Here is a 13,101-nt window from a genome sequence, read left to right as displayed (position 1 = left end):
TCCTTCCTTCCTTCCTTCCTTCCTTCCTTCCTTCCTTCCTTCCTTCCATCTCCCTCTCTCCCTCCCTTTCTTCTTTCCCTTTATGATACAGCCAAACTGTCTTTCTCTTTGTTCTTCACACATTGTTATATCTGTGTCTTTCTGATGCTTGGAATGTACTCCCTCTTCATCTCTTCCCTCATAGATTTTCTCTCTTCCTTCAGACATAGCTGAAGCACCACCTTCTACATGAAGCCTTTCCTGATCCCTCTAACAGACAGCCTTCTTCCCCACAATTGCTTTGTATTCATTTATATTTATTCTGTATATGCTTATATATGTACTTGTTGTCTTCTTCATTAGAATGCAAACTCCTTGAGAGTTGGGGTGATTACATTGTTTGCATTTGTATTCCTAGTATCTAACACAGTGCCTGACATACAGTTGGAGCTTCATAAATGCTTGTTGATTGATGAGAGACATTCTTGTGTAGTAGAAAAATCATAGAATTTGAAGTCTGAGGGCCAAAGTTTGAATCCTGGTTATGACATTTAGTTTCTGTGTGACTATGGGAAAACCATTTAGACTCTTCAGGACTTAGTTTCTTAATTGTAAAAGGAAAGTTTATGTCAGAAAAAAACGTCTCCATGGTTAGAGCTGTCTGAAAAGGGAATGGGCTGCCTTGAGAGGTGGTAGGTTAGCTCTTCATTGGGGATCATCTTGATAAATGATAAGATGGAGATTTCTTCAGCAAAGTGGTTCTCAAATTTTTTGGTCCCAGGACCCCTTTACACTCTTTAAAATTATTGAGGACCCATAAAAGCTTTTGTTTTTGAGGGCTATATCTATTGGTATTTGCCATATTAGAAATTAAGATATTTTAGCATTATTATGAAAAGAGTTTTGGCCTCATGGACCCCCTGCAAGGGTCTCAGAGGATTCTCAGGGGTCCTAGGGTCATACTTTGAGCATTGTTGCTTCAGGGTTGGATTACATGACCATGAAGGTCCCTTCTCACTCTCAATCTTTGATCCTATGATCTAATACCACCAACAGAAACATACAAAAGTAGGAAACTGAGACCTTTTCAAGCTTCTTCCTTCTCCCCAAAGAGAGTTTCATTTCAGCTGAACTTTTCTAATTTTATTTCAGACTCTATATCCCTTCTGGGGAAAACAAATCCAGATGCTCCAACCAGGCTAAGACATTCTGTCAGTTTTCCTTTTTTTTCTGAAAAATTTGCAGAATTTTGCAATCTCATTTTGAATTTCTGGTGTGAGGAACTTTGTTAGTACATGTGAGGTCTTTGCCTATGTTCAAGAATCATGGAATTAGAAATTATTCTTCCTCTTTACTCTCCTCCATATACCCTAAATCCAGTGAAACTGGCTGGTCTCACTGGTTTTCCTTGTACATGGCACCTCATCTCCTGACTCTGGGCATTGTCACTGACTGCCCTCTATGCCTGGAAATCCCTTCTTCCTTATCTCTACCTTCTGCTTTCCCTGGCTTGAAATCTCACCTTCTGCAGAAAGCTTTCCTGGCTTTCCCTAATCTTAGTACCTTCCCCATGAGATTGTTTCCAAAGAATTCCGTCTATATCTTGTTTGTATATAGTCATTTGCATGTTGTCTCTCCCATTAGAATAGGAGAGCAGGGGCTGAGCTATTTTTGTTGTTGTGTTTTTCTTGCTTTGTCTTTCTAGTGCTTATGTAGCAAGGTCACCTATTCCTTCTTTGTGTCAGACACTGCTAAGCTATATGATGAAAAAACCAAAATTAAACAGAACCTGCCCTCAAGGAGGTTATATTCTTCAAGGGAGATAACATGCTCGATATATAAATATGTAAAATAGACACAAAGTTATACTGGCCCCAGGAAATGAAGATGCATTCTGGGATAGGCAAACTCTTGCTATGATGGACAGAAGTAATCGTATCAACCTACAAGGGGGATGTTTTCTCAGCATGTGCATTTAAGATGTCACAGAGAACCTCCCAACACTTGTGGACCAATCATTACTCATTCCTAGTGACCCAGGCTAGAAGGAACCTGAAATGAATTCCTAGGGATTAGGAAGAGTCTCTAGCCTGAAAACCCTCAGGACGTGGGGGAACAGGTGTTGTTTTCATTACTACTGCCAAGGGAAGGCAAGGACTTAGAAAATGAAAGTAGGGCATAGGCATTGAGCATCTGGTTAAGAAGGCAGTATTGAAAGGAAGGGATTTGCTGTTCTGATCCTGGCACAAGATACAGGAGTGACAGGCTCCTGACCAGGGTCAGAGTACATCTAGTAAAGACAGGAAGGAATCTATTTGCCTGCAGACTGGCAGATCTGATGGAAAGGATTTTCCACTGAAAAGGAAAGGGGAAAAAGAAAGATTCCCACATCCTTAATATTAGTTGTTATTCAGTCCTTTCAGTTATATCTGATTCTTTGTGACCCCATTTGGGGTTTTCTTGGCAATGATACTGGAGTGGTTTGCCATTTTTTTCTCCAGCTCATTTTATAGATGAGGAAACTGAGGCAACCAGGGCTACACAGCTAGTCAATGTCTGAAACTGGATTTGAACTCAGGTCCTGACTCTAGGCCTGTGTAATGGCAACCATACTGGCATACCCAGGATGGCTGCTAGCACAGGTTCTTAGATCTGCTTTACTAGGAAAGATAGCTGATTAAGGGATAAACAATCTTTTTTTAAAAATTGCATTCACTAGTTCAGGGGAAAAATCATCACCCTGAACTTCAGAGAAAATACAAAGAAAATACAAGTAGAGAAATAAAGACCAACAGACAGGGCTCTGACTGCCTGAATCAACTATACACTTTACCTATATCCCTGAATCAAGAGAGCCTTTACATCTGAGCAAGCTCTGAACATACTGCCACTCAGAATCTAGACCCCAGTGAATCACAAGAACATTATTATAAGTGAGACCCCAAAGCAAAATGCCAACTCAGAGTATATATACACTTCTTAGAGCCAGAAGGCATCACAATCCTCTTCACTCAGTACCTAATTAGAAATTAGCAAAAGGTGTGAAAGCCTTCCTGCAAGCAAGCCTCCCCTAAGCAAGCTTCCCTTAATGGGCTCCATGTGAGGTCTATTAATGGGTGGGGAAGATCTTAAATCTATCTATTTACAGTCTGGTGCTCTATTCACTGTACAACCTAGTTGCACTCAGCACTTAATATACTTAGAGGCAGATAGATAGATGATGCAAGATGGAGACTTGGAGTCAGGAGGAGTTGAGTTTGAATCCTTCCTCAAATACTAATTAGCTGTGTGACCTTCAGTGAGTCATTTAACCCCTTTCAGACTCAGTTTCCTTGTCTGTAAAATGGGATTTCAATAGCACATGCCTTCCAGGGTTATTATGAAAATTAATAACCTTAAAATATAACTGCTGCTGCTGCTGCTACTACTACTACAACTATTATTACAACTACAGCTACTACTCCTACTACTATTACTACAACTATTACTACTACTGCTACTACCTACTACTACCTGTCACATAGAAGATATTTAATAAATATTTGTTGAATTTAAACTGTATATCACAAGAAATTAAAATCTAAGAACCCAAGGAAAGGAGGTAAGATGGAGAACAAATGGAAGAAGATTAATGCAAGAGAAACAGAGATGTTATCATAGTGGGAATGTGCTCCACCCATTTTACTTTTTCTTCAGGTAAAAGGACTAATCTATATTCAGTGAATAGTGACTGCTTGTGGCAAGAACAAAAATATGGCATAACTTGTGCAAGTCTGAAAAACAATTCTCTGTCATTTGTGACTCTTAATAGTTTATTTACTAAAATGTTATTATGTCTCAACATGTGTGGAGGTGATCATGGATCACAAGTTCTGATGGCTCCAACCAAACTAGAAAGACTTTGAATTTGGGCCAAATGGTAAATTATATATCTCTTGATCAAGGGTCAGTTTCCTCAAGTTTTGAGGGATACATAAACAAATTGACTGCTGGGTGATTAATTTTTTTAACCATAGCAATTCTTTTAAAAAAACCAATATTTTATTTTTCCTAATTACATGTAAGAACATTTTTTAGTATTCATTTAAAAAAATTTGAGTTTTAAATTCTCTCCCTCCCTTCCTTCCTCCCTGAGACAAAAAGTAATCTGATTTAGATTACATATGTACAATCATGTAAAACATATTTCCATATTAGTCACTTTGTGGAGAAAATTCAAGAAGAAGAAGGAGGAGGAGAAGGAGGAGAAAGAAAAAAGAAAGAATAAAAAAAGAAAATTCAAGAAGAAGCAGGAGGAGGAGGAGAAGGAGGAGAAAGAAAAAACAAAGAAAAAAAAGAAAGTGAAAAACAGCATGCTTCAGTCTACATTCAGACTCCCATCAGTTCTTCCTCTGGATGTGAGGAATTGTCTTGTATCATTGTATTGCTGAGAATAGCTGTCATTTATAGTTGCTCATTGTACAATATTGCTGTTACTGTGTACAATGTTCTCCCGGTTCTGCTCACTTCACTTTGCATCAGTTCATATAAGTCTTTCTATAACCACAGCAGTTCTTGCCACAAAAATAAATTAGGCACAGTCCCTACCTCCAAGTAGCTTTTAGTCAAGTAGGCAAAAGAAGTATATACTCAAATAGCCCTAATATAAAAGAAAATGTATTCCTAAGGAGTCCCAATTTATGCTGTGAGCAACAAAGAATCACTGCAATTTAACCCTGCGGGCCCTCAGTCTAGCACTTAACTAGGTTTAATCAGTTTGCAAAAGGCTCTGTAACACATAAAAAGATTGAAAGACCCTCTACTCAGAGAGAAGACAAACAGAAGCATTAGGAAGTTGTTATTTTAGTTGTTGCATAAGGAATTTCTGGTCTGGCTTGGAATGATGAAATTAGGGAAGGTAGAAGCAATATGAAGGATCAATAGATTTGTCAATTTATTCTTGGCCACAGGGGACAAAAGGGAGGACTGAGATAAAGGTGACTAGCTCTGTATTTGACAACTGTAGTGGGGTCACCTGGAGAGGGAGGTAGGGTGAACATCAGAACTGGTTGCCAATCAGAGAGGGCCATGATTATCCTGACCATCCTACCATGCATGGCTTTCCAGCCATATCTGTTTTCATAGGAAGAAACATGCTCAGTAGCAGCAACAACAAGTAGCAGCAACAAGTAGCAGCAAAGATAATGATAATCTGATGTAAATAATTGTGTGATAATGCAGAGCAATAGACACACCAGAAATCATACTTCCTGCCTCATAGGCTGGGTCCATATTGCATTGTGTTTGAATTCTGTCAAGAGATGAATTCAGGAAAGCCACAATCATGGAACAATTGGTTATAATTGTCCATTTTTCCAAGGATTTTGTCATTGACTAAAAACACAGCATGGTAAACTGACTAGAGTGCTGGACTGGGAGTCAGGATGACCTGAGTTCAAATCCTCACTCTGAATCTTAGTTTTCTCTATGGCAAAGTTGCTAGATCTTTATGTGACTGAAGTAACTACCTCAGATTTATCTACTAAGTCAGTCATTGGTAGAGACCCAGGGAGATAAAATTATAGTTCCTTTGGCTACTTGTGTATTTGTTGTTCAATCAGTGAAAACTGAGTGACTTAGTTGGTCATGCCATGATGCTAAGGAAGCCAAGGTTGGAGCTGGATTTCAACATAAGCTGGTTAGTATCCCCAAAGATCGTACTCCTTGCAAAGTCAACTTGCAAATGCAGGCTACCCATCAGTCAACCAATGTTTCAAAAAGGAACGGTTAGGGGACTAGGCATAATGATGTCAAGGAATTCACAACATTTTTATAATCAAACCCCCTAGGTTCAGATCCCAGCTTTTTGCATAAACCGGAGCAAACTGTTTAACATCCTTCAAAATTTTTCACCTGCAAATTGGGGATTATATTCCCTGTACTACCTTACTGGTTGTGAGGATTGAATAAAATAAAGAAGTTTCCTGACCTTCTTTCCCATGCTAGCATTGCCTGTCATTATCCTTGGGACTCCATTATTCATGTTGAAATCCCTTTGAACGTAGGATTGTACAATTCTTCTATTTTCTCAGCTTTACTGTTTTCCACTTGACTCCCGCTACCAATTGACATGGTCATACCTTAGATCTTTGTATCTTATGAAACTGCATCACTTCCAACATGATGAATTTTGAAATTAGATTTTTCTGGCCAGCGTCTTCCATCTTTCCACCATTCATATATGGGATTTTAGACATAGAGGTGGAAGAGACTTTAAATAACCCAAGGGATAGAAAAGTAAGTCATTAGCCCAGGGATACACAGCCAGTAAGTATCTGCGGTAAGCTTTGAACCTGGGTCTTCCTGCCTCCAAGTGCAATGCTCTGTTCATTATACATCCTGTCTCTTTACCACCTCTTAATCTTCTTGTGCCTTGACCTACCCTCCCAATCCTTCCTCCAAATTGTTTTATTTGCCTCCTGCAACCCATGGTCTGCCATGTTAATATTTTCCTACTTGTTACCTTTGGCATTCTGTCATTCTTGATTTACGATGGATTGTGCATCCCTTGCTAACATCTCCCACCTGATTTCTCAGAGCCTAGCATGGTATGAATCACAGAAGGAAGTGGTGAAGTGGACCTCATTTTACCCACTACAAATTTGGGATCATAGCCATAAAAGGCAGCTAGGTGGTGCAGTGAGTGGTGGGCTTGGAATCAGGAAGAGCTGAGTTTAAATATGGCTTCAGATACTTAGTAGCTGCGTGACTCTGGGCAAGTGGCATCACCCTTGTTTGCCTCAGTTTCCTCATCTGAAGATAATAAGAACACCTACCTCCAAGAATTGCTGTGAAGATCAAATGAGATAATTATAAGGCACTTAGTATAGTTCTGATACATAGTAACCGTTACATAAATATTAGTTATTATTATCAGTAACAGAGTGCCAGGTTTGGAGTCAGGAAGACTTTAGTTTAAATTTGTCCTCAGATACTTATTAGTTGTGTGACCCTGAGTAAACCACTCCACCACTGTTTACCTCAGTTTCCTCATCTGTAAAATGGGGATAATAAAAGTACTTACCTCCCAGGGCCATTGTGAAACTCAAATGAGATAGTTGTAAAGCACTTGACACAGTGCCTGGCACATAGAAAGCTCTAAATGAGTATTAGCTGCTATGATGACCATGATTGATGATGAGGCAATCTGGATAGGGGAGAGAGGTCCTGTCTTGGAGTAAGGAAGACCTGGGTTTGAGTCTTGTCTCTAACACCTATGGGCTGCGTGAACATGAGGAAATCATTTAAACTCTCAGTTCCTCAAGCAACTCTTTAAAACTATGCTATAGAGGTTATCAATATGGAAGTATATATAGTAGATAGATAGATGGTATAGAAGTTACTATACCATATATAATATACCATAGAAGTTACTAGTCTTTGGAAGTTGTCTATAGAGATGAAAGCACAGGTCTGGACTAGAAAACTCCTTGGTTTGGGCTAATCATCCAATTTCTTTCTTAACTCATCTCATTTTCTCATCTTGACTCATTATCTATCATATTCCCCACTGGGCTGTTCCATACCTTTCCTCCTTATAAAGCACCATTGGACTCTCTGCCCCCTCCCCACCCCGTCCCAATTGCACACAATTCTAACAGATGACCAAGACTCCCATTTCCCTACTTTCACTGGGTTGAAAGGAGGTGCTTCTATAATCTTTAAAACTTTCCAGAACCATCGACTAATGTCTCTTCTTTCCCTTCACTCATAGCAAGAAAGGTATCACTACTCTATAATATGGATAATCCTTCTACTGGACACATTGCTGTTCAGTCATTCAGTAGTGTCTGACTGTTGGTGAGCTGATGGACCCGATCTTGCCAATACTGTCCATATGCAAAGATACTGGAGTGGTTTGCCATTTCCTTATTAAGCACATAGTAAAGGATTAATAAATGAATTTGCACTTATTCATTCAATTTGTCTAAAACCAAACATTTTATTTCCCCCTAAATCTGTTCCTCATTTTGTCTTTTCTGTTCCCATTTGTGGTACCTAGCCATCATTTTCCTCATGTACTCATACTTGAAACCTGAATTTCTATCTAGAGCTGTAGGGGGCTTCAGTGATTATCAAGCCCAAGGAGTTTTAATCATCACAACTTATTTATATAACCCTTTAAGGTTTTACAAAGTACTTTCCAAGAAAATATGGCATGCTATCAAATGTTAAGATCTCTCCCTTCCTTCTTTGCAGAAGTGAGGGACAGAGGGTGTAGAATGTTTCATATCCTATCAGACAAAGTTTTTAATCTAGGATCCACAGATAGATTTCAAGGGACTCTGTGAACTGGCTGAGGAAAATAATATTTTTATTTCCGATATAATTGCTTTCCTTTGTATTCTCTGGATTTTTTATTTTTGCTCTTGAAAATCTTATTTGGAGAAGGGGTCCACAGACTTCACCAGACTGCCATGACACCACAAAAATGGTTAGGGACCTCTGCTCCAATCCTCCTTATTTTATAGATGAGGGAATATCTTAAGAGAAGTGAAATGGCTTGTATAAAGTCATACAAATAGTAGATGACAGATTCAGGATTTAATCCCAAGGCAGCTAGGTGGCACCATAGTGGACAGACTCCTCTTCATGAGTTCAAATCTCATCTCAGAGACTTACTAGCTGTGTGACCCTGGGCAAGTCACTTAACACTGTTTGCCTTAGTTTCCTCATCTGTAAAATGGACTGGAGAAGGAAATGGCAAACCACTCCAGTATTTTTGTCAAGAAAACCCCAAATGGGATCATGAAGACTTGGACATGACTGAAGCGATCCAACAACAATCTTTGACCCCAAATCCTGTCCTTGTTCTATACTTTCTCTCTTGCAAGTTGGAAAGATAGGTAGGAACCAGACCATGAAAGACTTTCAATGTCAAACAGAGGGGTTGGTCTTTTATCATAAAGGCAATAGGTAGCTGATGAAACTTTATGATTGACGTGGTCAGTCAATGGCTATCAGGGACCTGGTGGGAGCTCCACCTAAGGGAAAACCCAGAGCGTCATGATTGGTTGGTGTTTTGTTTCCCTCTAGCAAGAAACAGAATATTAGTAAAATAAGGTGGTGCTAAGAGGCAATGGCTGCAAAATCACTTCCCTCCTTCCACATGTAGCCTTTGTGTCTGTGTCAATCAGTCAAACAGCGAGCCTTAGCAGGGCCACGAGGCTGTGGCCAAGCTCCACGTTGAACCGAGGGATGCAGGAGGGATGCACCACGATCCTAGCTTGCTTCCCATCTTGGCAGTAGAATTTCCAGCATCATCTTGCCCCGCTGCCCCTCCACTGAGCCAAGCTGCAGCTCCTTTCTCCCCATTGGGCATGGCAGAACATGCTCATTAGACCCTGGTGGAGGTCTCCCTGCCCAGTATTAATTCAGCAGAGCTCTTTGGCATCCATATGGATGAGAAGTCTGATGTGCCTGGGAGTTGTTATCATTACCGAGGAAGAAGGGAAGCATTTCAGAGAGTAAATGCAGACATTGTTTTGGTTCTGGCGATAGATGTGCTCTGAGTTCTAACCGAACAGTGTGCTTAAAGTCTTTTTAAAATCTGAAAGGCCCAAGGCTCTTTCTCTCCTTTTTCTTAAATCTATTTCCCCATTGAGATGAAAAATGTAATACTTTTCGGCTTACTTTGGACTTTCTTCAAAAGTGTTTCTGGAAAAGGATCCTTCATGTGGTGCATATAAAACCTTCCTGAGTATGGCAGATAGCAAGGTTTTTTAAAACACACTAATGGACAGGCATTAGACTGTAGGGAGTTCCTTGTGAGGGCAGAGAAGAAGGGCTGGGGAAGCGGGGAGGGGAGCAGAGCAGGAAAATGCCTGAATGAGCATCCAGGGACAAATGTGACCCAGAGATATAAAAATAGTCCAAGAAGGAGGAGTATTTAAGGAACAAGTATAGAGATGGGGAAATAATCCTGATCCAGGTAATAATGAAAATGAGGAAGCAGCATTAAGGCACAATACAGAGAGAGAGGTTCAGGAGTCAGAGGGTCTGGGTTCGAATCCCACTTCTGGTACTTGTTTCCTGTGTGCCTTTGGGTGAGTCTTTTCCTGGTGCTTAGTTGTTTTTATCTGTTAGATGAAGGTGTTGGACTAGATGCCTCTGAGGTCTCTTCTCGAATTATGTTCCTGGATTTATGCTAATGATGGCTAGAAAAAACTTATTGTTTTTTTTTTCAATCACATTATTTTCAGAATACATCCTTCCACTCACCCTGTTCAGAGTGAACAAAGGTTAATTTATAGATATATACAAACATTTAAGATTGGGAAATAGTTATATTATACATATTATATATATGTATATATATAATACATTATCTGATTTGAGCCTCACAATAAACCTATGAGGTAAGCCCTGGAGGCATTTCCATCCATTTTACAGATGAAGAAACTGAGGCTCAAAAAGGTGAGACCGTTTTCCCTTGGCAATACAATTATTAAGTGTAAGAGGGGGAAATTTGAATCCAGGACCAGCACCTGATTCTCCATTCCATGCTGGAAATACAAGAAACTGCTTGGTGTGAAGGATATTTAGAGGGATGGATTTGGAATATGGAATGACTGTGCTTGACTCCTGCTTCATATACTTACTAGAGGGTAAGCTTGGTATATTGGAAAGACCCCTGGTTTTGGATTTGGAGGCCTGGGTTTGAATCTCACCTCTGCTGCTTCCTACCTTTCTGGCTGGAAAATCATGTAATCTGCCTGGGTCTCAGTTTTCTCATCTGTAAAATGAAAGGATTGGAATAGACTGACCCTGAGATCCCTTTTACCTCTATGTCTTGGATACCATGAAGCTAAGTGAATGACCTTGGGCAAATGGCTTAACCTCAATGAGCCTCGGTTTCTCCATCTGTAAACTGGAGATGATCATAGCACCTACCTCCCAGAGATGTTATGAGGATCAAATGAGATAATGTATGGAAAGTATTTATTTTTTTCTTTTCCCCCCCTTTTTTTATTGATACCATTTTTGAAATCACATTATTTTCAGACTATTCACTCCATTGAGAATGAAGAGAAATTTAAATAGGAAAAATAAACAAAACACAGTTTATCCAAACCAATCAACACAAGTGTCATCTGATAGTATATGTAGCATTCCATACCCATAGTCCCTCACTTCTGCAAGGACAGGAGGGAGAGACCTTAGCATTTGATAGCACTGTCATGTTTTCTTGGCAAGTACTTTGTAGAAAAGGGTTATATAAATGAGTTGTGATAATTGTTATAATTTTCATCATTGTCATGATTGTCATTCTAATATGCTCGCTGAATAATGGACACATGCATGTACAAAAACAGTTTCTGCTTTAATTCCTCCCCAGGCAGCCACTGAAGTGTATGTATGCGTTGTGGGAAACCCTGTGGCATCCTTTCTTCCCTTGATGGAAGTAGATTAATACAGGTAATTCCAATAGTGAGAAGATCCCCAGGGTAAATCCTCCCCATCAAGGAGTCAGTGAGAAGGGGGTCCATGGGGTAGTGTGCCAGAAACAACCAGAAACTACCAGGGATTGTGCTCTTGTATTTAAGGCAACAGCTTCCTCTTGGTCTGTTTTCTTCCTGGGCTACTAATCGATCAATGGTCCTATTAGGACAACCAAGCAAGAGGCCAGAGGTCTACCCCTTACTCCTGGGTCTGAGCCTAGTGGGCCCTCAAAGGAGAGGGAACCATTTAGAAAAAGAAAATAACCTCCACCCAAAAGGAATACTGGGCACTATGTTTCCTTTTGAACATTCTCCAATCAACCTCTGGAAAAGGTGTCATAAACCTCCCCAGAAATGAGCAAAACCCCAGACAAAGAAATCCCTGTTACAGATGTCCGGGCGGGTGAGTCTAGGAGAAAAAAAAAATTCCCCTAAATAACTTCAGAACATTACATGGCATTAACAAGCTTCCCAGGACAGGAACTCTTAGTTTATTACTTGCTCACATTGTCATCAGAAATTAATTTCGTCCCTGAAAGACAAATTGGCTGGTAGCTTATGAAGTTAAACGGGGAGAACAAGCAAGCATCTGTTTCTCGTGCATTTTGTCTCCTTGGTGTCTTACATATAAATGAATCAGAGTGTTCAAACTTAAATTAAGATCTTTGGCTAGATAAACAGTTAAAACTGGTTCCCATAGCTACCTCTCACACATGGCTGTGATTGCATTATAATCCCCGAGTAATCAGGTCTAAATGAAAGAAAGATGATAAGGCTGCTATTTTCAGTTTTCGGGACTGATTTTTATTAGCTCTCAATCAGATCGGGGCTGCTTTGCCTTTCATCACATTGTGGCGGTGTTTGTAGAATCATTAGGGTAATAAAGTGTAAATCTGAGTGAGGTGCATTTTTCTGGAGGTGTTTTATAGAAGGGAAAAAAAAAAATCCTTTCCGAAGTCTGCGCACACGCACTCACTCGGGCTCCTGTGGGCGCCAGAGAGATTCGTTTCCGGCCACCAAAGTCAGGATGATGTGGGCTCAAAGAATTGTTTCTTAACCCCAGTGAGGTGATACAGAGTTATCCAGAGATGCTAAAATGACAAGAACAAGAGAAAAAAGAAAGTCAGGATATTGGTTACCACCATCTTCCTCTTCTTCCTCCTCTTCCTCCTCCTCCTCCTCTTCCTCTTCTCAACTACACATTGCTTTTAAGTTTGCAAAGCATGTTATAGAGATTCTCTGATTTGAGCCTCTTGGTATCCCATCTCTGACACGCTCTATCTTGAAAGGTGACCTTGGGTCAATCTCCTTAAGCCTGAGATTTTTCACTTATAGTCAATTGGTACAAGTGGCTGGTATACTGGACTTAAAGTCAGGAAGATGGGAAGTCGAGTCTGGCTTCAGATACTTAATAGTTGTATGATGGGGGGAGGGGCAAGTCACGTAACTGCTGTTTGCCTCAGTTTACTTGTCTGCAAAATGGGAGTAATAATAGCACTTACCTTATAGGGTTATTGTTAGGATAAAATGAGTTATTTGTAAAGGACTTTGCTAATTCTAAAGTGCTATATAAATGCTAGTGATGATAATAATAATGACGATTGTCATTATTATTGTAGCAAGAGTAATAATAGCAGCAGGA

Source organism: Petaurus breviceps, unplaced genomic scaffold (assembly GCF_028583685.1).
Source record: "Petaurus breviceps papuanus isolate PSGF00001 unplaced genomic scaffold, PetGlider_PUasm1.0 220, whole genome shotgun sequence".
NCBI lineage: Eukaryota > Metazoa > Chordata > Mammalia > Diprotodontia > Petauridae > Petaurus > Petaurus breviceps.
This window is presented reverse-complemented; position numbering follows the sequence as displayed.